Source organism: Balaenoptera physalus (assembly GCF_965194825.1).
Source record: "Balaenoptera physalus genome assembly, chromosome: 5".
In the NCBI taxonomy this organism is placed as follows: Eukaryota; Metazoa; Chordata; class Mammalia; order Artiodactyla; family Balaenopteridae; genus Balaenoptera; species Balaenoptera physalus.
Window position 1 is genome coordinate 3,913,708 of NC_138884.1, and position 24,026 is coordinate 3,937,733.

General features: G+C 38.1%; 1 protein-coding gene across 3 annotated transcripts in view; it reads left to right on the plus strand.

The window, feature by feature from the left end:
• The window catches only part of LOC309660798 (uncharacterized protein), a 336,267-nt gene that overhangs the window by 293,402 nt on the left and 18,839 nt on the right, over positions 1-24,026 (plus strand). The window contains exon 10 of one of the 3 annotated variants that reach the window (XM_082461925.1): positions 8,087-8,234. The exons of the other annotated variants lie outside the window; for them this stretch is intronic. The gene's annotated coding sequence lies outside the window, so the exon portion shown is untranslated. The remainder of the gene's footprint in view (positions 1-8,086; positions 8,235-24,026) is intronic. 3 annotated transcript variants of the gene reach the window in all.

Consider the following 24,026-nt stretch of genomic DNA (forward strand, 5'->3'; position numbering starts at 1 on the left):
CAAATTCTCTCACTTGCGAAACCCTTTCTAGAGTCAGTAATCAGATTGTGATTTCCTGTTCATGAACTGATGACCCTGTTGGAGATCTCTGTCCAATAACAGCTTTCCCAGTGGTCAGTCTAGTCTCCATGTTTACTGTGTACCCAACAGCCTGGTCACTTGTGATGCAGGCTAATAATGAAGAACATGGTGAATGTATCTCAGTGGGTTTTTTTTTTTTTTCCTTTAAGAAAACACTTTCATATTTGGTGTGGTACAGACAAATGAACCGACTGCATTTTTTCACCATCAATGAATACAAAGTACATGAAGAAATGTGAGGGTGGGACAAGTCCTTCAGCACTTTGGCTAAGAAGTGTGCTAAATCATGTCCTCATGAATATACCCATTTATTCAGTGAGCATCTACTTTGTGCCACACACCTTTTTAGATTCAACTATTTGTATAACAGTTTTCTAGTCAATGAGATTCATTAATTTTCTTTTTTTTTTAAACATCTTTATTGGAGTATAACTGCTTTACAGTGGTGTGTTAGTTTCTGCTTTATAACAAAGTGAATCAGTTATACATATACATATGTCCCCATATCTCTTCCCTCTTGCATCTCCCTCCCTCCCACCCTCCCTATCCCACCCCTCTAGGTGGTCACAAAGCACCGAGCTGATCTCCCTGTGCTATGCGGCTGCTTCCCACTAGCTATCTATTTTATGTTTGGTAGTGTATATATGTCCATGCCACTCTCTCACTTCATCCCAGCTTACCCTTCCCCCTCCCCCTGTCCTCAAGTCCATTTCCTATGTCTGCATCTTTATTCCTGTCCTGGCCCTAGGTTCTTCAGAACCATTTTTTCTTTTTAGATTCCATATATATGTGTTAGCATACGCTGTTTGTTTTTCTCTTTCTGACTTACTTCACTCTGTATGACAGACTATAGGTCCATCCACCTCACTACAAGTAACTCAATTTCATTTCTTTTTATGGCTGAATAATATTCTATTGTATATATGTGCCACATCTTCTTTATCCATTTGTCTGTCGATGGGCACTTAGGTTGCTTCCATATCCTGGCTATTGTAAATAGTCCTGCAATGAACATTGGGGTGCATGTGTCTTTTTGAATTACGGTTTTCTCAGGGTATATGCCCAGTAGTAGGATTGCTGGGTCCTACGGTAGTTCTGTTTTTAGTTTTTTAAGGAACCTCCATACTGTTCTCCAGAGTGGCTGTATCAATTTATACTGATGTGTTTTTAATGTTAAATTACTTTTTTCACTCCAGGTTTATTGATATGTAATTGACAAATGACATTGTGTAAGTTTAAGGTGTATTCATGCCAAAATGTAATTAACCTAAATTATATCACCCTGTTTGGATGGATTAGGAAAAAATAATTCCTAGTAATTAATAGATAGTTTTTGCACATCCACTTGGTACAAAGAATGATAACACACTGATGGTCTAAGTGGAAACCAGGTAAAGAAGAATTATAATTGGAGAATTATTCGTAGCTAGGGATGTAGACAACAAATTTGGGGTAAATTTGAAAGAACAAAGGGAAAGTGAGAGAATAGTCAAGTAGTTAGAGGGACAGAAAAGTCCAGGGCAGTTTGTTAGGGGAGGTAGTTTGTACATAATTAAAGACAGAAGAAAGGGAGAGAGAGCAAGAAAGCAGCACAGAGATGAAGACATGGGTTCTAGAAAGAGAAGAAATGAATCCAATTAAAGTAGCTTCTCAAAGTGGAGACAGAGAATAGGCAGCTTATTTGGAGGGATTTTTTTTTTCCTTACAGGGTGGAGTGTTTGTTTTTCATGAGCAATGTGTGAGTTAAATTTTGGGGGAAAAAATAAAGGGACTGAAGCTGTCAGTTTAGTGTTTGGGAGTCAGAACTCAAACTCACTGTGTCAGAAAGGAAGCTCCAAGCAGCACACCTTTGTCCTAAGGGAACCAGCGGGTTGGTGGCGGTTGTTTAGAGATCCTGGCAAACCGTGTAATTCGTTCACTCGGGACATATGCTGGTCACAGTATTGCTTGGAAATCTAATTGAGGACACTTTCAGGACTTCAGAGCGTGAATGAGGGACAATAAAGGGTGTGTGGAGGGTACGTCTTTTAAAAGTGATCTAAAAAACCTTACCGCAGTCTGTCTAAATAAACGTCAGTTGTGTAAATTCTTAAAGGAACCTATTTATTTTAGCACTATCAACGAGGAAGTTTACATAAGACTAAATCCCATTAAAATACTTTCTGAAAGCTAAATCAACATTGTTTACAGTGGATTAGCTCTGTGATGTATTCAAACACAAGGCTTCTGCCAAGTGCTTTTGCCGCCATATGTACACCTATTAATTAACTCCTTGTAAATGTCTTCAGTATTCCCTTGGGTTTGCGGAAGTTTGCTGTTGAAGCATCACTTTCCCCACAGATCTTATTTCTCTCAATTTTAAAAATGGAGATTTGAGAGGACCCACTAAAAGGCACCCCTCTTTTTCATCCAAGTTTGTAACCATCTGAGAGAGAGATATAGAAATTAGGCAAATAGGGATCAACATATCAACTTACAGACACATGAAGCTGCTACTGAAGCGCGTAGCTAATTGTGAGACCAGCTAGGACCTGCTAATACTTCCTTTCTGAGTTAGAGCACCTTCCCCACCCAGGCACAGGCAATGCTGGATCATAGCGGCCACTTCTCCTTGAATGAACATGAAGAAGAAGAAGAGGATATATACTGCCTGCAGTTAGGCAGACCTCAAGAGAGAGAGGCAGGGTAAGGACTTGCCCACTGTGTTATGTAACGTCGTTAAGGCATTTGAGATAGACATCATTCTTGAAATGGGGCTCTCCTTTGATCTTCATGCCACCACTCTCTCTGGGTCTTTTCCTACGTCTCGGGACCTCCAAATTAGTTTCCTTAGGTCCCTCTTTCTTATTATACTTTAAATGTTCCCCAGAGTTCTGTCTTTGGTTCTTGTCTCTTGGGATCTCCAGAGTAGTACATTCAGTTGTACATAAGATACTCTGATCTGTTCAACTCCAAAATTAGCTCGGTCATCATATTCACACTTGCTCAGTGTCTCCCTCTCAATTCCGCTCCCATTCGGCATTTGCTGCTTCGCTGAAAAGCACCACCATCAGTCCCTCCATTTCCCAGGCTGTAACCTGGGGATCATGCTCGGCGTACGTCTTTCTCACAAGCCGTGAGCGGTTGGTCTAGTCCCACCGAACTTGCCTCCTTCGTGACTCCTTCGTCTCCATTCCCCAGCCTGTTCATCTGCCTTTGAGTGGACTTTCTTTTCCTCCAAACCATTCAGCCATGCCAAGTCTACCCAATTGGCAAATTTAGCGAAATAAAAATGGAACCCAAGCCTTTCACAATCCTGCCCCAGTTTCCTCTTCGAGTTACAGTATGTATCACTTTTCTTCCACGCCAGGTGCCATGGACTGAATTGTGTCTCTCCCCAAATCCATATGTTGAAACCCTGACCCCCAATGTGACTGGATGAGGAGGTGGGGTTTTTAAGAGGTAGTTAAGGTTGGGAATTCCCTGGTGGTCCGGTGGTTGGGATCCAGCTCTCACTGCTGAAGGGCCAGGGTTCGATCCCTGGTCAGGGAACTAAAATCCCACAAGCCACGTGGCACGGCCAAAAAAAAAAAAAAAAAACTTAAAAATAAAATAAAGTAGTAGTTAAGGTTAAATGAGGCCATAAGGGTGGGGCACTGATCCCCATACAGCAAAGGCACTGTAAGTGGCTTTTCTCTGCCCTGTGAGGACACAGTGAGAAGGTGTTCGTCTACAAGTCAAAAGAGCTCTCACCAAGAACCCAATTGGCTGGCCCCTTGATTTGTGACTTTTAGCCTCCAGAATTGTGAGAAAACAAATTTCTGTTATTTAAGCCACCCAGTCTACAGTATGTTGTTACGGCAGCTGGAGAAGACTAATGCACCAGGTCCCAAGCAAGCGTCAGTTAAGGTCAAATGTTAATTTCTGACCACTATTATTGCACAATGCCGTGCCTGTGCACCCTCTCTGCCGGCTGTCCAGAATTCCCTCCGCTTTCCTCATGTAGGATTCTCCTCATCTTCCAAGTGCAAGCTCAGCTCTTTCTTCCTTTGTCTTTCCTAAGTGTTCTGACACTCACAGAAGTAGTATTAATGACACTTACTTTTGGAAACTACATACTTGTATTACAGCAATTGTAACATCGTGTTTTCATATTTTTCTGCCTTAAGAGTAACCTTCTTAAGCCAAGAAAAACCTCTGTTTTATTCTTCTCTCTATTTGCAGGGCTAAGCCCTCTGGTTTGATAATTAGAAAATACTGTTGAATGAAGTAATGGATTGATGAATGAATGAGAAAAATAGAGGTTGATGAATTTCCCTAAACTTCTGGTACTAAATTAGCAGATGAACTAATTTAGTTCCCTGGAGTATATTTTCTTTCTGTGCTACCTACCTACTAATTTATTCAACAATTATTTATTAAATAGCTGCTACCTAGTACCATTAGCTTGATTCTCTTCAGGGTGGTGAGGAAGCTGGTGAGTTGAAACAAAGGGGAAAAATTTGCTCCATAAATAGTTAGGTTTTTGCTTTTTTAATAACATGTTTAAATTATCAAGGGAGAAAAGTATAACTATTTATTTTAAATATAAGACCTTCCAATAAGGACTTAATGTGTCACTTCTATGGGTCTCAGAGAATAACAATGAGTTTATGTAAAAACAGTGAAAAGTTTCTTCCTTAATAGCCAAGATCTTCCAGTTATCCTATGGAAAAGACTGCTAATCAGAATCTTAGCTACAATAATAAAAGAAATTTAGAGTTTGAAAAGAGTATTTTCAGTGGCAACAATAATCACCAAAATTATTCTGGCTAAAGACAAAATATAATCTTAATATTAACAGCCTCATAATAATGCAGTCAGTGTAATTTCATGTTTTTAATGGGCTAAAAGGAAATAATGATAATATATCTTAGTATTGTTTCCAAAAGTTTAGCCTGACATAACTTGCCCTCTCATTTTCTAATATAATGTTATGAATAACTTCAGTTATGTCTTCCTGTCTTTGTTCTAATGAAATTTGTGACTCAATAGCAATACCTTCAAAGTTAAGTTCTTTTATTATCAACATTTGCATCAATTTATCAGACCTTACAATTTAAAAAATAGAATTTGAGGAAGTCATAGCAATCATTTAATCTAAGCACGTTATTGATTAGGTGAGGAAACTTCCTGGTAAGTATTTATATACCTGGGGACACATAGATAGTTCATGGCATAGAACAGACTTTACTTCAGTCTTTCAATAATATTGTATAAGAAGGCACTACTAAGACTCAATTATAGTAATTTTTCAAACTGAGTAAGAGCCAAGTGCAATAATGGAATGAATGCAGGATTTGAGTTCAGCATTCGAGGATTTGCGGGGGGTGGGGGGCGGTGTGCCTTTCTTGCTGTCTCAGCCTTGAGTAAATGACTTATTTTAACCTCTGCATCAGCACTTGTAAAGTAATACCAATAATTCCCATTTTACTGTAATGTTCTGAAGTCAACGAGGGCGTTCATTTGTTCACCATTTTATTGCCAGAGCCTAGCATAGAGCCTGGCATATAGGACATATTCAGAAACTATTTGCTGAGTGAATAATAAAGAAAGAATGAAGAAATGTGTGAATTAAGGTAGGAGTTTGGAAGCAGAGGGGTCAGTGATCCACTGTTTATAGTTATATGAGCTGGAAAGCTATTGGTCTGAATCATTATGTAGCAAATCTATTATATTGGTGAATTTATTATTTTGCAATTTAATCCGTTGTAACTAATGTATTAAAGCTATGGATTTGCTCAATCACAGTAGGAAGTATCTTCAGTCTTTCTCACCGTCCTTTATTAAACTCACTCTCTGAAGCAGGGTATATTTTCCCACCTCTGGATTCAGTCTTGGGCTGTTCCCCTAGGCCTTCCCATCACTTTCCACTGATGGTTATAAAAATTCCAGCCCACTCTGGTACCCATCTCCAATCTTCCTCAGATTTACAGCCCCTCCATTGCTCAGATCAGGTTTACTTGAGACAGGGCCACCTGTGATGAGAAGGGATGGTGTTTCTGCTTTTAGGATTTTAAAGTGTTCAGAACTGTACCAGTCCTTTTATGGCATGAGGTGTGCATCTAATTTTTCCATCTGGTCGCATAACCATTGTGCCAACAGTATTTACTGAATAGCCCATCCTTCCTTTGCTGACTTTTAATGCCACCTGTTATACATTGTGTCCATAAATGCACAGGAATCTTTCATTTTCTTCCCTATATATTTTCTTTTAATAACTTTACATACTGAATTTTTTAACACTTAAGTAACTAATCCAAATGGAATTTATTTTTGTTAATAATGTAAGGGTAATAAATTAATTTTCCCCACTAGATAACCAATTGTACTAACATCCTTTGTTATTTTCTTTATACAGCACGTTCTTATTAGTTATCTATTTTATACATATTAGTGTATATATGTCAATCCCAATCTCCCAATTCATCCCACTACCACCACCCCACCACTTTCCCCCTTTAGTGTCCATACGTTTGTTCTCTACATCTGTGTCTCTATTTCTGCCTTGCAAACCGGTTCATCTATACCATTTTTCTAGATTCCACATATATGTGTTAATATACAATATTTGTTTTTCTCTTTCTGACGTACTTCACTCGCACAGGACTCTTTCTGAGCTCTGTATTCTGTGCCATTGATCTTTTTGTTGATCACCTTAGTATCATCACTTGCTATCACAGTTACTGTGACTTCATATTTAGTCTTGACAGCTGGTGGGGCAAATTTTCCAAAACTTCTCAATAAATTGTGTTAGCTGTTCTTGACCCTTATCTACTTGATATAAATTTTAGGATCAACTTCTCAGATTCCACAAAACGTTTCAGTTTATGTTTGTAAGTGTATGAAATTTATAGATAAATTAGGGATAACTGGTATTTTTATGAAGTTTCACATGTGAGGATATATTTTTCCATTTCAACAATCTCTATTTTCTGAAGTTCAGTAATACCCTGAATTTTTTAATAGAGATTTTAAAGGTGTCCTATTAGTTTTTTCCCTTCGTATCTTATAGTTTACAACTTGACAAAATATCAAAGTTCATATGAGGAAAAAGCCAGTATTGGGACACAGATTTCCTGACTCCATGCCAATCTCCTTTCTAGAACACAAAACTCTTTACCACATTTTAAGCCTCCAGGGAAGGTATCATTAAATACTGAGAAGCAGGTAAAGATGATGTGGAGGACATTTTAATTCAAGAAGTATAGAACTGAAGTCATTGATAACATCAGAAAAATAAGAAGTGCTTTCCTTTGGACTATGTGTGCACTGGCCTCCAAGAGACCAAAGGGAAAAAACTTGTGGAGCATTTGTTTACTCTGTGACTCTGTTATGTGCTTTAACTTACCAGCGATGTCTATTCAAAAACTTAAAAAAAAAAAAAAGGATGGCAGTTCATGGACTGCCAGTATCATTCTTTATTAAGCTAGTCTGTAGTTCTGAGAGATATTTCTATATGTAATTTAGGCACAGATCTCTCTTCAGAAAGACAGAATAAACTTTTGTGTTATCGATTCAGTGGCTCATTCAATAAACACTGACTCAGTGTGGTGGTCCAGGCACTGTACCAGGTCCTTGGATGCAAAGATGAATACGACCCAGTCTCCATCCTCAAGGAACTTATAGGGAGACAAAACATGCAAGTCTGCAGTTCAGAGTTACTGAGGCTATGGCAGGCATACGTACAGGGCACAGTGGGCATTACTGGGAAAGGATGATCACTTCTACTCTGGATTTCTTGAGCAGTTGTGAATGGATGTATTTCTCAGAGAGATGGTGGTGGGTGAAATGGAATAGAGAGGGAAGAATTCTGTAGGCAAATGATGCAACATAAACTTGGAAGCATGATGTGGTCTGGAATGTTCAAGAAAATAGAAGTAGTTTCTAGAATATGGAATACAAGATGAGATGGTTTTGGGGAGAATAAAGGTGAAAAGACCAGCCAGATCATGTATGCTTTGTATGTTACTGTATTTTGTTCTAGGCATGTGGATACCATAGGGAGTAGAGAGAAACTGAAGGAGAGAACTGAGGTCAGAGAAAGCTCACCCTGACTAAAATTATGAACTGTGTCGGGAAGTGCAGAAGTTGGAGACATGGAAACCAGACAACTGGAACACTGCAAGTAAGAGGTAATGTAGGACTAAAATAAAGCAATCGGAGCAGAAATAGAGCAAAATGGATGGATTGGAGAGTCATTAGGGTGGCGGAATCAGTAGGACTCAGGGATGAGTTTGTATGGAGGGATGTTTGTTTGTATGGAGGGATGAAAGGTAGGGGCTCAGGGACAGCTCTAAATCTGAGAAAATTCTTATTTTGTTTGGGAAAGTGAACGAATTGTAGCTATTGTAGCTCTTGTCATACAATATTATTGCTTATCCATACAGGTAGATTTGCATTTATGTGATCAGTATAAGTTCCTTACTTATCAAGTGAAATATAAGTTGAGAGTAGGTCTTGTCTTGAGATGTTGTGTTAATATATTATGGGATTAGGAGGTTGGGATTAATATTACATGCTATTATATATAAAATAGCTAATCAACAAGGACCTACTGTATAGCACAGGGAACTCTACTCAATACTGTGTAATAACCTATATGGGAAAAGAATCTGAAAAGGAATAGATACGTGTATATGTATAACTGAATCACTTTGCTGTACACCTGAAACTAACACAACATTGTAAATCTACTCCAATATAAAATAAATATTAAAAAAATATATATATACATTATGGTAGATTAAATTTTAGAATTTCCACTTGAGAAAGTTTTCTTAGAACATCTATGAGTGACAATGAAGTACTACAGCAATTAGTTTGTAACTGTTATGATCTAAGGCATAGATCAATATCAAGAGCTTGATGTCATATCGCCACAGACTGACTCTCCTTAAAATTTGTATTTAACTTTGTAATCTAGATATACACTACTCATCTTGAGTTCTGGGGATTTTCAGGTCTGTAATGAGCCACTGAACTGCTTCCAAATTGCCTGGAGCAACATGTAATCGTTTTTATGTTTTATTTCCTATCAAAAAATTCAATAGGCGATAAGAAAAGACTTTTATGTTTACTTGTCAAGCTGAGAAAAATTAGCGCTTTAGAGTTACAAGTCAACTGAAATCTTAGGAACAATTTCTTGCAAGCACATCTAATGAAAAAAAAGCAATATTTCATATAAATAACCAAGGTGACTCAAACAGTAAACTGCTATGAAAAAAAATCTCAAATATTAAGCTGTAAAAAAACTTTTGATAATTGTTTTAATATGCCATTAGGTATTTGTAAATAATTACATATGGATTAAAATTAGGAAAATAACTCTGACAAATTAAGATTTAAAGTGTGTCTTTATGTTGAAACATTGATTTAATTCTCTATTCATTGTTTCTAAATATATGAGTATTATTTCTACTATTTAGAGAAGAGGTTACTATATATGGTGAGAGGTTACTATAAATGGTAATATTTCTCTATTTAACAACAAATTACTTCAATTAATTTGCTAAGGGAGATTAAGGAAGTACATTTTGAATTTCTTATTTAAATGCATTTTCATCAATGATATAGTCAGATTATTTAGTTCTACGTGTTTTTGTTCTGAGTTTTTATTTTCTGTGGTTATTGAGAAGATTTTAATGTTTAAATATCTTTCAAAATATTTGTGCTATTTAATTTGGGAAGTTTTGAAGGGGTTATATTTTCTTATAATAGGTCTAAACCAAAGGCCCTTCATAAATTATGGGTGGAAAGTCACTTGTCTAGTAAAAGTGGTAGATTTTGATTTGTTAATTTTTTAATATTCAATTTGTAGAGCTTTTGAGGAAGGAGGAGCCATGACATTTTTTATTTTCATGGAGTGGATTATAATTATACTAGGGTTACTTCATGACTCACTGTTATGTTTTCATTGTGCTCAGTCTTAAATTAGTCATGCAATTGAAGCACAATTTGTAAGGATAATAGTTAGAACATATTGAACCTTCTGAATAATTTACTTAAAAAATAGAGTAGACTAAAGGTTTTTTCCCTAACATCACTAGGATGTATGAGTTATAGATAATATTTTCAGGATTGTATGTTACCAAGAGGCTATGTTTGTATATTGGAGAGGAACAAAAAGGTTAAGAAAGCTGAACCATTGGAACCCCTGGAAATTATTATTTTTTTTACTTTTATAAAATGTAGGTATTTTTACCAAATATATTAATTAGGTACTTCCTCACATTTCATTTATTATTAGAACATTTATTAGTATCAGCTAAAAGGAGTTGGACTAAACAAAATTTGAATCTTGGCACAAGATTTTGATTATATTGGTGAAAAAAACAACAATAAAAGGAAGGCCTTCAGAATAGCCCCGGGAATCTAGGGCTCCTCTAAAACATGGGCTTTTAAAGCTCTACTGTCAGGATGTGTCGATCTTTTATATTCTTTTAAAATCCACAATGTGCTTTTAGCAATGAGTTTTGAAATATTTTCTTCTTTATTGCAAACTTCTGAATTTTTATTGCTCCTGCTTTACAATCTGCTACAAAGAGTTTACAATACAAACTCTTTGCTGATTGCTTTGTACCAGAAGGAAACCCATATGTTAAGAGGTTATTAATGTGTTTTTGTCAATATTCTACCAAAGCATCACACTTTGTTCTTTCTGCTAGTGTAATTTTCAAGTCTTTTTGCTGTGATGTTAACTAAATAGTTTCTAACTCCAAGCCTTAAATATTTTCATGTTCTGGATACATCATTCAGCGAAATAGAAAGCTCTCGTTTTAAAATTTGGGTTTTGCATGCTATTTGATATTGTACAGATGTCTATCAAAACATGTAATCTGGGATATAGTTCTTCCTTTTGCGTTCTCACTTTCCAACTTCTCTTGCATTATTCTACTTACTTTACATGTTAAGATATCTGTTCTTAGAAGTTTCATATCAAACATGTATTGTGTATATATATTACATTTATATTTGTACACACACTATATGGAATATATACGTATCTTTAAGAGAGAGATATATATAGTATATACCTGTATATAAAGCATATGTTTCACCGTGAAATGAACTTTTTTTTCCTTTCAGGACAAAAATGTAGTCTCCTATGTGGGTGCACTAAAGCAACTTTCAGCAGATTTTCAGACTCCTGGGCTGATGGAAAAATAACAAAATATATTAGTCGGGGAAGAGGAAAGGTATTTTTTACTCTCTGCTTGAAAAGTGACAGAATAAAAGAATCCTTGAGCAATGTGTCAAATAGATCTTTTTTTCCCCTTGTGGAAGAAAAGAGTCTGAAGCTAAAAAGAGGAAGCAGCCCTTGAGAGTCTTACTTGCAAACTGTGCCAGCCTACCTAAGCTTTTTGTTCATTCTTAACATATTGAACATCTTGAAATATCTAAGAATATTGAGATGGAGAACAGCAGTGCAATCTAAGGTGGAATATCATTCTAATTTTCAGTTCTGAAGTGGAACATTAGTATTTTATTTGAATGCTTAATAAGTGGTTCAAATTTTGAAATACTTCCAGCATTTTTAAAAACTCAAAGAAGATATGCATGTGAAAGCTGGATCAATTAGTTGGACACCGTGAGTCCTGTCTTACAGGCTCAGAAGCTGTGGCAATGCTCTTATACGTTTGTTTCAAATATTCATCACTTCAGTCATCTGAAGAAATTTGAGCTGGCCATATGTTCTTTCTGACACTCAGTAAGAAATGCATAGTTATGGATGGATGGACTTCTACGAGAATGGTATTCCCTCAATATTCTCTTTCCCTAAATCTCCTAAAAAATTAGAAACACATTTCATTGCATAAAACTTGCGACTCTGGTAATCTAATTCAACATATCCTCAAGGTCCTACACAAAGTGAATATTTCTGCTATGATGACAAATTCTGTACATGGTGATGAGTTCTAACAAAGAATGAGAATGTTGAATGGATTCAAATGAATGGAGAATTTTGAATGAACGGTAAGTGTTGCAAATTCACATTTATAAAAAATAGATTTACGTGTTTTTTTTTTTCTAATTTAACCTAATGTTTATTTCGCACACCTATTTCACTGCAGTGGGAAAAACTTAATCTTAGCCAATTCCAGAATCTTCCACTCAGGATAGATATCTAAATTCTTGAAATAAAATGATAGTGGCTTAGCAAAATTCCATGAAATTGGGAGGGTGCTTGCCTGTGCAGAGATCTAGTGAGATGTCAGTTGTCCCATGTGAACCTTGATCTTTGATTCTGAGGCTCATGCTGAGGTGTCCCCGGGGCTCGTCTGCCCAGTCCCGTTAAGTCTTGGCTTCCTTGCTTCTTCTTCTTGGAGACACAGAATCATTCCACTATCCTCAATGTTTTGTTAGTGACATAGGCCCAGTCTAACTGAATATATTTTCCAGTCACACCTGCTTATGAGGACTCTCCCCAGGGAAGCTGCTCTGGCCTTCTTTGCCCGTGGGTCTCAGACCCTAATTTCCAGTGATCCTGTCTTCCTGGAGAGGCAGGTTTCATGAAGTCTTTATCTGGAAACCATATTCATCTGTGCTGTTATGAATTGCTCCTCTCTATCTCTTTCTCTTTCTATCCCTCCCCATTCCTGCTTCCAGCTCACCTGTAGAGTCTTTTAAAAAATATATGGCCCCCAAATGTTTTGTCTTTGCTTTCACATTCCTCTAAGGAGTTTGTTATTTCAAAAACAAAAATTAGGAAAAAATGAGTACTCCCCCTTTCTCTGACCTCTGTTCCTCACATCCTTCATTTGAGGAAATAAGCAGAAAATAGGCTAATGGGAGAGTGGGGAGTAAATTTGGGAGGATGAGAAATGTAAATTGCACAGATTAATGTTTAGAAATACTACTTTGCTACATGAGCAGTGAAACTAAGCATTTGGTAGACTGATGTCATAGGAAGAAAACATCTAGATTACCTGACTGGGAAAGATGGATTATTGAATACATTTATTATCAATAGACTTTATGGATCATGGGTAGAATTAGAAAATACTTTTATGTGATCAGAATCCCTTTTAAGGCAAATCTAAAATTCTTTTTAATACAATAATTACATACTGCTCATATGGGGTCTCTCATCTGGTTCCATCATAAATTCAAATGAATGAGTAGGGCTACTTTAAAAAGCCAAACTAAAATGTTATCAGAAAAAAATTGGTTCTGCTTAGTTTTTATACCAGCCTCTTTTTCGACCTTAGTATGATAAAGAAGGTTCTATGTAACACATTGTTTAAGGGTGGTGCAACTCTCCCTGCAGGATACCCTGAAAGCCTTGGGAAGAAGAGGTCTGGGCTCCTTTTTTAACGGAAGTCTCTCTAGCAGCAAAAAGCTTCCAGGAGCTCCTCTGGAAACAAGCCCCAAAGATAGAACCTTTCAAGATGAACGTTCTCGTCTGTCCTGGGGCTCGCCTTTAAGTGGCAAGGCGCTAGGGGGTGCACGTAAAGAAAAGCAGGGTTTTATTTCTCAGTCCTGCTCTGAGTGAGATGAACAGACAGAACTCTGATGAAGGCTGAGGCCCTGGTGACATATTTCGTCATTATTAGAGTGCTATGACATATTTCGTCATTATTAGAGTGTTAAATGGCTTAGAAAACTTGGCTGTGAATTCATTCTGCTATTCGGCTCATGTCACTTTGAAAAATTTTGAGAAGTATGTGTAAAATCAGCCCTGTGTGTTCCAATACATTTTTATACGAGGCGGATCATTGCTTGGAATTAATTATAAAGGTGTGTCCTTTCGGGTAGGGGCCAGCGCTGCCTCTTCCCCTTCGTGGCCGGCAGGGGGCAGCAGACAACAAAGGTAGGCTTACCATGCACAAGTAAATGGAGTTTGAGCCAACTAATTCTTTAACAAGTGATGGTATTTGCAAAAGAACTGGCGTAAAGACAGGCCATGAGAAAAAAATGGCAGGAGGAGTGGAGCCTGAAGGGCCTTGAATGCCATGCTAAGGATTTTAAGCTTCATTTGAAAAATCACTAGAGGTTTATAAGCAAATGACATGACTGTGAATTGCATAAAGTAAGATTTGCATTTTAGAAGAATCATTTTGAAAACAGCATGAAGGCTTCCCCACTCTGAAGTCAAAAAAGCAAGTGTTTATTTTTTTAATTAGTTAATTAATTAAAAATTTTTATTGGAGTCTAGTTGATTTACGAAAAAGCAAGTATTTATTCTTTCTAGGTACAGTACTAGGTGCTTTACATGCTTACCTACTTTAATAATTTTTACTCTAGGAGGAGAAAAATTAAATCGCTTACCCAGGCCAGTCAAAGAGGAAGTGACAACTTTTCCTACAGTACCATGATGTCTCTTCCTCAAGATTGGGGGGGACCAGGTAGAAGGATCCTTCAGTAATCCAAATCAGAATCCGGGAGATCCTGAACTAAATACAGATTGTTAAAAGGTAGAATTACCTGAACTCCGTGCTTAATTGAGCATAGTAAAGAAATGTCTAAAATTACTCCTAGGGTAGGGAATGGGTGACATGGGCAGGTATCACTGCTGGTGTCTGAGACAAGAACTGTGAATTACGAACACAAATTTGAGTGTGTGTGTGTGTGTGTGTGTGTGTGTGTGTGTGTGTGTTAGGGCAGTGGTCCCCAACTTTTTTGGCACCAGGGATCGGTCTCGTGGAAGACAATTTTTCCACGGGCGAGGGGCCGGAATGGTTTCGGGATGATTCAATCGCATTACATGTGTTGTGCACTTTATTTCTATTACTATTACGTTGTAATAGATAATGAAATAATTACACCACTCACCATAATGCTGACAGGAGGCGGAGCGGTAATGAGAGCGACGAGGAGCGGCTGTAAATACAGATGAAGCTTTGCTCGCCCGCCCGCCGCTCACCTACAGCTGCGCAGCCTGGTTCCCAACAGGTACAGGTCTGTGGCCCGGGGGTTGACCCCTGACCCCTGTGGCCCAGGGGTCCCTGTGGCACAGGGACCCAGGGACCCCTGTGTTAGGGGATTATGATTCCAATGGGACATGTAAGTGCAGGTATCTAGTAGAATGTTGATAAAGTGGACCTGGAGAATATTCTGGGCTGGACAGAGATTTGTGGTTCATACATACTTAAGTGGTAGTTGGAAAAAACCACCTTGCACGCAGCTCTCCTCACCGTGCAGAGAGAGGAAACATGCGGCGCAAGAACTTTCAAGGCACAGATTCTCTCTCCTGGATAAAAATCGCGCTTGGGTAGCATAGGAGAGTACAGCTTTCCAAACTCTATATCCAGGGGTTCTGATTAGCACCCAGCAGAGGCAGGTAACGAAAATGGTAGGAACCAGCAGGGCAGTGTCAGTTCCAGGCGCCAAGGGAGCGTTACCAGCAATGTTGGAAATTTCAGAGACCATTAAACTTTGGGGATAGAGGGTAACTAATTCCCACTGGGTGTTACAGCCTGTTGGTCAGCTTTCTACACTGTGACGCAGACCTATTTCCTTCCAGTGCCACCTGCTTCCCTCCATTCTTCTCATACAAAAAATACTGAAGTGCTTTTTAAAATTTTTTCTTTTACTTTTTTTTAAAATTGAAGTATAGTTGATTTACAGTATCATGTTAGTTTCAGGTGTGCAGCAAAGTGATTCAGTTAGGCATATATCTATCTCTATATCTATATATTCTTTTTTCAGATTCTTTTCCCTTATAGGTTATTACCAAATATTGAGCAGAGTTCCCTGTGCTCTACAGTAGGTCCTTGTTGGTCATGTATTTGATACCTAGTCGTGTGTATATTAATCCCAACCTCCTGATTTATCCCTCCCCCACCCTTTCCCACTGGAGGGCTTTGATTAGGGCTTGCTGCCATCATTCTCTGTTTCTGGACATGAACTTCAACCGAGAAAACAATTCACTTTCAGCAAAAAATCAGTTGGAGTGTTGTCCAAAATAAATACATACATACATGAGGGTGGGCTCACCATTTATATCACCTCCATCAAGTTTTGTCTCTGCAATGTAGGGGCACTTAGTCCAGAAGTAGACTGCTGCAGGAAGATTAGAAACGGCATACGTTTCAGACATCCTTGTATCCTCACATGAAATGCGCTACTTGAATCCAGGAGGTTACTTCTTACTCAAAATATTTGTTTTGGCTTCAAGTGTGAGGGTGCTGAGTTTTGCTGCATGAAATCATCCTCCAATCCACCTCCCTCTCCTACTTCCCAACACACCTCCAGCCTGTAGAAATCACCCACAGAGATCAGAGCACTGACGTGGTCAGCAAGCAAATAGTAAATGCTATTCGTAAATCTCCAAGTCAAGCCTGAAGCAAACTCACACAGAAACACCAGAAAATGAATTTAATTTTAAGTTGAAATAGGGATCAAAAGATATAGCTTGGGATTTGGGGATAATTAAGTGTAGGATTCAGTTAAGAGGTTTCATTTGTCCAAAAAATAGAAGTCAAACAGTCCGATGACTGACCTATAGATCTTTGCTGTATTTGACATAATAAAATGACAGATCTGGTCATGTATTGCTTTAACAGGCGTTGTACGACTTGACTGAAATGTTTAATTCACAGCATAGGCAAGTCAATTTTAGGTTCAGTAACTGAGATTTTTTTTTTGGATGGATTTAAAATTATTTTTGCATAAATTTGTTTTGTAATTCTAATAAGGATTGCCTTTGACTGAAATAATAGAATTGACAAAACTCTGGGGCTTAGAATTCTTTTCAGCTGCTTCTACAACTTTTCCTAATAGAATATAAATGTTGATAAAAGCAGCATATCCAAAAACATCTAGATGTAATTTAAACATTTATTTCTACCATTTATTTTATACTATGTGTAATCACCTGGAGGCAGAAAATTGATAGTGGCCGAAAAATTTATTGTATGCAATCTGTTAAAAATATCTTGAAGGATAAAATTAAAAAAAAACAAAGGAAACGGAAATCTGATCTAGGCTTATGTGAGCGGAGAGAATTCTTGGTTCACAGAGAGAGATGCTTAGTGCCAGCCTTTACTTCCTGGTCATCACCTTCCCATGCCTCCTCCTCCAGTTTCTTCTAAATGTTCATTAGGGCACACATTAATAAATTTTTACTGTCCTTCTTGCCTTTGTACAATTTTTAATAGTTAAAGCCAGTATCTTCCTCTCTTTCAGTGACTTCACATCTTTTACTACATGTCTATTCTTTGGATAAGTGTATATTGCTGAAGTAACCTGTATATAAAATTAAAGATCTTCATGTTTGAATTAAGAAGTGTTCCATATCCGCATCATGCTTTTAGTATGTTAAGGAGAAAAAAACCAAAACAAAACCCAGCAACGTGTAGATCTCTAAGGAGCAGGGAGAGACTAAATAGAACAGCTCCGGCTTACAAAACAGTGCAGTGGCAGCTGCTTCGGACCCATAAATGAGATGTTTGGAAAGGGCATGAATAGGGCAGTAGAAAAAATACTTTGCTTAGCAACACACCTGTTTTGCTTCTGTTATGGATTCTTGTGAGATAGGTTTCTTCAATTAGGACTCGTCTTGGTCTTGCCTCTTTCTCTCCCTCGCATTGAGCTTTCTAACACAAAGCTAAACACCAACATCAAAGGAATGTTGGATTTTGGAGATGTTTTGTATAAAGTCAGCAAGGAGGGCACCTCTGCCAGATGTGTAATTCTTACCCAAAGGGGTGAATGTAACAAAAGGCACACAGTAATTAGACTGATACAGGCCGTTTACCTGTTTTGAAAATTATATACAGTAAAAAATACAAAAGAGTTATGAAGCATAGCTATATAAGCTTTTAAGAACAGGAGGTTTAGGTTTAATTTCTGGATAAAATTGGTTGCTATTCCCCTTTACATATGTCATTAGGGTTATGAATTAGATGAAAAAATTAATGTACTAGCTTTGAAAGTAGTTTTTTTTTTTCCTGAAATAGAAAGTTTAATTTCAAGGTTTCTTCCAAATCTGAGACTCTTAGATGTGAAAGCCCCCTCCTTCAGTGTCAACTCAAGTTCGCTTGTTTGTTTTGAGATTTATCTTTTTTTCACATCTAAGGAAGTAGGTAGCTACAGCCTCTCTGAATCTGAGAAACATTGGCTGGCTAGACGGAATCTAGGTGGCAAACCTTACCTAGGAAAGGTGAAGCAGGTTTGTGGTCAAATGGGAAGATTTGAAGCCGTGACCAGAAAGAGAAGACCCCTGTGTCTTAAAATGTCAATGCAGCAGGCATCACTGCAGTGCTGTACTACAGGGACGTCGGACACCAACCGTGTCAGGAAAGTAAACTTCAGTTTTCAAACTCCAGTGACAATGAGATCCTTTACTTCTCTGTAGGAGAGAAGTTTCTGACAATGCTATTCATAATTAGCTTACTTACTTTCATACCCTTGAGAATAAAACATTATACATCCCTTACACCAAAGGAAGTAAAGAACATTTTGGCACGTTTTTAGTAGGAGTCGCCACGAATCCGCATGTGGAGGGACAGTGTACAAGGTGTATCCAATTCAAAAGCTAATGTGTATCCTAGGCTTTCAGTGAGTTTTTTTTTTTTTTTTTCAATTGTTAAGTGATAGCTTCATACCTCAGAATTAAATTTCCAGGATACACACAAAGAGAGATTTAAAGCTGTGCTTTCCAATCTTTGGGGAGCCATATGTCCTCACAGTAGTGTTTCTGTGCCTTAAATAGAGAATTTATCTATAGAACAGGCTTTTCATAGCACTAGGGAATGTATCAGGCACCTCTGGGTCAGGCGTGCATACAGGTCTTGCTGCTTGCCCTGAGAAGGTTTTTGGTTTACTGTGTGAAACAGAGAAATAAATGAGAAATTAAAATATAGAATAAGTGGTACAACAGTGGTAAACATAAGGATCATGGTAGCATATAAAAGGCTGCAAAGATTCCTGGAGAATATGATTACTTGGCTGAAAGATGAATCCACATGTGCTGGCAAAGAGAGGGAAGGTATTCCAAGTATAAAGAACCGTGTGTAAAAGGCCTGGAGGTAAGAAAGAGTCTGCAGAGCTACAACTAGCTCAGAATGGCAAAAACAAGGAGCAAGGGACTGAGGGGTGAGAGAGCAGACCGAAGAGGAAGCAGGGACCAAACCCAGAAAGAAATCAAAGACATTTCAAATGCAAATGTCCAAACTGAACTCCCATCCTCTCTCCCAAACCCACTATCACAAAGTCTACCACAGCTCACCCCATGGCAAGTCCATCCTTCCATTGACCTACATGTCATCTTTGCCCCTTTCTTCCTCTCACAGTCTACAACCAATGGCTCAGCCTTTGAAATATATCAAGAATCCAACCACTTCTCTCTCTCTTTTTTAAAAAATTTCTTTCTTTTTTTAATTGAAGTATAGTTGATTTACAATGCTGGCCCATCTCTACTGTACAGCAAATTGACTCAGTTTTACACATATATACATTCTTTTTTAATATTCTTTTCCATGATGGTTTATCCCAGGAGATTGGATACAGTTCCCTGTGCTATACAGTAGGAGCTTGTTGTTTATCTATTCTAAATGTAATAGTTTGCATCTGCTAATCCCAAACTCCCAGTCCATCCCTCTCCCTCCCCCCACCCCCTTGTCAACCACAAGTCTGATCAAATACCCCTACAAAACTATAATTCAAAAAGATCCATGCACCCCTATGTTCACAGCAGCACTATTCACAAAAGCCAAAACATGGAAACAACCTAAATGTCCATCCACAGATGAATGGATAAAGAAGATGTGTTCTGTATATACAATGGAATATTACTCAGCCATAAAAAAGAACAAAATAATGCTATCTGCAGCAACATGGATGCAACTAGAGATGATCATACTAAGTGAAGTAAGTCAGAAAGAGAACGACAAATACCATATGATATCACTATATGTGGAATCGAAAATATGGCACAAACGAACCCATCTATGAACCAGAAACAGCCTCACAGACACAGAGACCAACCACTTCTCTTAACCTCCACGAGCTACAGCCCTAAAGCTTTCCTCGACCATCTCTTGTTTAGACACAGCAAAGGACCCCAGGTTCGCTTTTCTGTCATTTCCTCCTGCTGCCACCTTTCTGATCTTGTGTTGCCCAACTCATTTCAATATTTAATTATTTCTTAGCAGTTTCTGAAAGAGGTTTGTTAAAAACTACCACTGTAATTATGGATTTGCCTAGCTTTTTCCTTAGTTCTTTTTTGCTTTATAAGTTTTGAGGACATGTTATGAGGTATATATGTATTTAGAATTGTAATATTTTAGTAGTGCATTACTGTTTATAGAATATCTCTTTATTTCTAGTATGGCTTTTTCATTTAAGTCTACCTCATCTGTTATTATACTGGCTTTCCTATGGTTAGTGTTTTCATGGTACCAATTTAGTTCAAGCAAGAAATTTAATGAGGGGAATTGTTTTTTTTTTTTTTTTTTGCTTTATAGTTTCTTTATCTTATGTCCATGAATAATTAGTACTAACAGGAAAGCATTAATATTTGGCACATATGTTTTAAGTGTGCAAACAGCACATTCCAGGTCTTTTGTGTTAAAACAGAGAGACATTACAAAGATGAATGCAGAAACAGTAAGCTGTATCTTTTTTTCCTAAAAGAAATTTTAGGATGTTTACATAGCTATTCATTTTAAAAAATCGTTGAGTTTTCAAACCTAGTACAAGAGAGCTGCACTTGATCTGTTTGTATTTAGAATATAGTGCGTCCCTTTCCCTCATCATGTGTTGTTACAGAGGAAATGGGTTTCAGTATACATGATTGATTCAGGTTTAGAGAGCTGACGTGCTAAAAGGAATACTGAGGTAACCCAGAGATGATACCAGTAGGAAGCTGCTACTATTCTTAGCCTGGGAAACAAACAAACAAAAAGAGCTGAGGTGAAAGGAAGAGCCCTGTAGAGATGCCGCTAAGATCTTGGGGGGAAGTGGTGCCACTCGGGAAAGGAGGAGCGCCCAGTGGAACTGTTGCTCAGACCCCAGATCCAGCTCTCCCGGCTCCTTCTGTCCGCTGAGGGTCCTGGCGAGGCTGCTTCTGGGAGAGTCCGTGGAAGCTGGCGGCTTTGGCCTGCCACATTGGAACCGTCTAACGCTGATCACTCTTAATGCAAATAGGAATACGGGAAGTCAGCCCTCTTCCCCTTTCTTTGGCCTTGCAAATTCTCTCCAGTGACTCTTACTGGAAAACTAACAGAAATCCATTTGGCAGTCCAGAGATGTAGTTTGCAGGATCCCAGCCCCGGAATCGTAGAGTAGAAGTAGAAGGGGATTTTTTTAAACGTGAGGAGTGATTGATAGGTAACCAGAAAATATGATATATATTTTTTCTACCTTTACTTCAGCCACTCTGCATTCTTATACTTTAAAAGTATCTCTTTTAAGCAGCATGTAGTCGCGTTAAAAAAAAGTGAGTCTGACAGTCTTTGTTTTTAAATGAGAGAATTTGTGGTTTATATTTAATCTAGATTACATGTGATTATTATTGCATTGATTACTAACACATTTGGGTCTAGACCTACCACATTGCTATTTGCTTTTTATCCTTCCTGCTTTGTTTCTTTATCTCTCCTGTACTGACATTTTACCTGAACTATATTTTTAGACTTATTGCATTTTTCTCCTTCAGTCAGCTTGGTAGTTTCACATCCTTTCACTATTCTTTTAGTAGCTGTTCTGTTGATCACAGGATGAAAACTTTACATGCGATTGTCTAATCTAAGCTAGTGCTTCTCCCTCTTCCCCCCCGCCCCTAGGTTGGGCATTTAGCAGCACCCGCCCACCACCAGCCTTCAGCTCTAGTTGTCATCTCCCTAGTCCTCCGCGTCTACTGAAACTCTGCTTAGTCTCTCAGCCTCTCAGAAATCTCTTGCTGAATAGCTATGAACCCCTAAGGGAAAAGTGGTTCCTGATTTTTTTTAATCATGCTCTTCTAGTTCTCAGCAGGAAGATTGTTCTGAATTACCTAATCTATTACAACAGGCTGTAGACCCTTTTACAGTCTGTTCTCCCTAGAGAACAACACAAGTCAGATGGCATCATTGCTCAGCTCACAATCTTGGGATGCATCCTTATTGCAGTCGGAGTAGAGGCGGAGTTCTAGTGACTCCTCCCCCTCCCCCACTTCCCCTCTGACGTCATCTCCTCCTAGGCTCATCACTTCTCAGCTGCACTGGTTTCCATGTGCTTCTCAAACCTGACACACTTGTCCTCAACTCTGACCATTTGTATTTTCTGTTCCTTTTGTCTGGAACTGGATACTTTTCTATCAGATATCTGCTGGTCTTGCTCTTCCCTCCCCTCACGTAATTGCTGAACTTCTGCTTTCTCAGTGAGCTCTTACCCAGCCATCCTAGTGAGAAATTCAACTCGGTAGGCACTATCTTCTTTTGATTCATTTTCCTCCTTAGAAATGATTATCTTCTCATATATTTTATAATTTGCTATTATTATTACTTTTTATCTGATTCCTTTCATTAGAATATAAGTCCCAATAGGGCAACCATTTTTTTTTTTTATTCACCATGTAGTTCCAGCATCTAGAATAGTGCCTGGCACACAGTAGATGCTTAATAAATGTGTTTTGAATGATGGGATGAGTAACATGGTTACCAGCGGGGCAAGAGTTTTGGGTTTAGGTTTGAGAAATACGAAGCAGCCATGGTTAATTGCATCCTGATGACAATGTCAGAGGAGTCTAGGAGGATGATCTTTCCGGCCCAGCAGCAACTTCCTTTCCTCTGAACAATCAGGCTCCTTGTCTACCAAGGGGCATTTACTGTCTTTTTCTTCTCTGGCTCCATTTGACTGCATTGATGTTTCATATCACTGTTTACCCCAAAGGCAATAACTATAATAATGACGCTCTCCAAGACACTGACAATGATGTCAAAGGCCAAAGTATATCCTGTGGGCTATGTTCCCTGTATCTATTGAATTCAGGTAGAATTTCCTAAGTGTCAATTAAATGACCGAAATGATAAGTGCTACTGATATAGAAAGGAAGGAAAGGTTTCTGTGGTTTGAGAGTCTGAGAAAGACCGTAGGAAAGAAGTAATCTTCCGTATGTTCACTAACATTTGGGTAGGATGTGGCTATTTAAAAGATTGGTCTTTCAGGGCAGAGCATGGAATGAACATAAATATGGAAGTAGAAAGGGGGTAAATACAATGGATTTTGGAAAGATGTGGAACAGCTGGAGTGGGGTGTGTAGGATGAGCATATATGTGGAAGTAAAGATCTTTCAATTGTTTCTGAGAAAGACAAATATATCTATTTACGGTGCAGATAATTCACAATCACACAGAATGTTTTGAGAGCACTGGAAGATGAAGCTGGAGAAAAGATAATAGACACATCGTTAATTCAGTTCACTTCAATATCAGGCAGTTTTGCAAAATATAAGATATGCCATTTGATATCATTTTCTCCATTTTCTTATTTTTTATTTTGAAGAGTTTCAACAGAAATTGTATTCTTCACATTAGATTAATATATCATTGGAATAAGAGACGCAGTTTTAGTTCTTTGAGATTGATATTCTCTACAGAGCCCTTCTGTAAGAAAGGAAACCAAATAGGGATCTACATTCTTGAGAAATGTGGGTGTGCAGACCTTGGATCAGAAAAATAGTCTGGTTTGGTAAAAAACAAACAAACAAGCAGAAAGAGAGTGAAAAATAGAAAGCAGACTATGTATAAATGAAAGTCAGTTGAAAAGTAAAAATGTCTCATGAACTATTAAACACCTTTGGAGTATTAATGGAAATTGTTTTGGCTTTCTGTAGAGTTGTACCAATCAGATCAGCTAGAGTCAGTCACCTGGCTCTGGCTAGCGTCTCCGTTTGGGTTTTGGGCTTTGAGCTTTGCCTTCCCCTGAGCTCTCTCAGGTGCTTCCTGTAGCTGGAGACATCTGAGAACTGACTGTGCTTCGTACATGTCTACAATCTTGGG